This window comes from Protobothrops mucrosquamatus, unplaced genomic scaffold, assembly GCF_001527695.2.
Source record: "Protobothrops mucrosquamatus isolate PMUCROS unplaced genomic scaffold, P.Mucros_1.0 scaffold2372, whole genome shotgun sequence".
Classification (NCBI taxonomy): Eukaryota; Metazoa; Chordata; class Lepidosauria; order Squamata; family Viperidae; genus Protobothrops; species Protobothrops mucrosquamatus.
Genome location: NW_015388448.1, coordinates 1 through 2541, shown reverse-complemented (window position 1 = coordinate 2541; position 2541 = coordinate 1).

Genomic DNA, 2541 nt, shown 5'->3' with positions numbered 1-2541 from the left:
GATGGATAGATGGATAGATGGATAGATGGATAGATGGATAGATGGATAGATAGATAGAGCTCAGGAGAGTTTTCATGGATTTCAAACTGATAAAAAAAAATTATTTTTACAAGTGTTCCAAAATTCAGCAGGTTGTGTCAGCCACATCTTGAATAGTGCTATTAAAAGTGTAGACTCTATTTAACTTTCATTGGTTTCAGCCACGGTGGAGACTTCGTTATTTGGGATGAGTTTTTCTAATTCTTTCTAACATCATTTCAACGTTCACAACTTTTATCCCCTGAGAATTTGCACCACATATTACCTCTCCAGGCTAGAGCAGTAGAAATTTTTCTTCCCCCCCCCCCCAAAAAAAAGTGACATAATTTTCTACAGATAACAAAAACTACCTTTCAGAACTTGAGCCTCACTGGGGATTTTGAAGTGAGGACCAAGCGAATATCAACATACGAAGGAAGGAAAGTCTAGTGGGTGAAAGTCAACGTAGTTTAGAAGAGATACTCAGGCCTCTGATACGTGTGGAAGCCTTGAAGGTCTTAACTGAACGTGGCCACTGAGGTCTGGAGGCCTGGAGTTCAGAGGGCACCACACACAGGGATGGCTTCTTTAGCTAATTGCTATTATCTGGATTGGTTGACATTGTAGATTGAATCTTGGATCCGTCTTCCGTTTCTCATTTCGCGTCCTTCGTCTTGAACTACTTGAGGTCACTGTTGGGTCCTTGTGCTTTTTCAGAACTGGAATTCTAGACAAACCTTTTCAATTTATCCAGTTTTGCTTGGACAGGCTTGGCTGGCCCACAGCCAAGCAAAGGGATTACAATACTCACAAGTTCTTCAAGTGCTTGGGACAGGACAGGGTTCTCGGCTCTACCTGAAGGCAGCAGATGTCCAGCGTGGGTCATCCCATTGTTCCACCCCTGGTGGCCACTTCTTGGCAGCTGCTGTTGGAAGCCCATGCCCTCATAGGCTTCTAGACCTTTTGCAGGGGGGGGGGGAATGAAGGTTTGATTTGTGGTTTTGATGATTAGAAAAGGCTAGGGGGGAAAAGAGCTTTTTTGTACTCATAGAGTAAGAGATGATTATATACTTGCATTAGCTGCAAAGGGGATTGGAAACTTCTTCCTACTGTATTTCTTTTTACTTTGTGCACTTTGGTCCGCTCCCTCCCTCCCTCCCTCTCTCCCTTCCTTCCTTCCTTCTTTCCTTCTTTCTTTTCTTCCTCTCTTCTCTCATTCTTTTCCTCTCCTCTCCTTTCATTCTTTCATTCTTTTCCTTTCCTCTCCTTTTTTCATTCTCCTTTCATTCTTTTCCTCTCCTCTCCTCTCCTTTTTTCATTCTCCTTTCATTCTTTTCCTCTCCTCTCCTCTCCTCTCCTCTCCTTTTTTCATTCTCCTTTCATTCTTTTCCTCTCCTCTCCTTTTTTCATTCTCCTTTCATTCTTTTCCTCTCCTCTCCTCTCCTTTCATTTTCTCTTTCTCCTTTCATTTTTCTCCTCTCCTTTCCTTTCCTTTCCTCTACTCTACTCTACTCTACTCTACTCTCCATCCCATCCCATCCCATCCCATCCCATCCCATCCCATCCATCCATCCATCCATCCATCCATCCATCCATCCCATCCCATCCCATCCCATCCCATCCCATCCTATTTTGTTAGTTTTTAATCTCCTTTTTGAAACTGTTACTAAAATTTACATATTCAAAAAAAGAAGCAGCAATTCCTTTCCTTATCGTAAGGACGGTTTCACTGGCCCCTGCTTCTTCAGATTCCTTCAGCAGACACCTCTGAAGCCCCTACCCTTATTAGGGAAATGCCTTTGCATGGGGCGACTAAGGAAGACCCCGGGAAGTGGCTGGTGAAGGTGGAGCAGGCATCTTTCCACCTTAGTGGCTTTTATAGGATGCAAAGACGAGGAAATGGAACCGTGTTTCAAAACTCTACTTTCCCCCCCCCCTGTCTTTCTTCAGAGAAAAGAGGCATCACGACACACAGGGAACCCGTCAGACTTGAGCTGTACCTGAAACGCCCTGGGGGGGGCTTCTGGATCCTGACAGCCCCTCCTTAAGCGTGGTTTGGAATGGACCTCAAGTTCAACAACCTCCAGGCACAAGGTACCCATTTGCTTTGATTCTCTGTGTTGCAACTTTTTTCTAAGCTGTGTAGAGGTTTTCTTTCCTTCAGCTGAACGTCATGTAGAGGTTTTCCCCGGATACGCAGAGCTCTGCCCACGGAAAGTATTTTGACCAAACACAAATAAGGCTTGAATGCTCAAAATATCCACACTTCATACATGCACAGTCCCGTGGGCTCCTTTTGTCGTCGCCTCGACTTAGGGCCAAGAACGGAGCCCGACGTTTCTATCGCTACACGAGACTGGTTGAGCGAGTTTTGCTCCATTTTACGACTTTCCTGGCCACACTTATGAAGCGAACCACGGCCGCTATTAAATGAGTCACATGGCTGTAAAGTGAACCCCTCTTCCCCATTGGCTTTGCTTGTCAAGAGTCGCGGAAGGTGATCACATGACCCCGGGACACGGC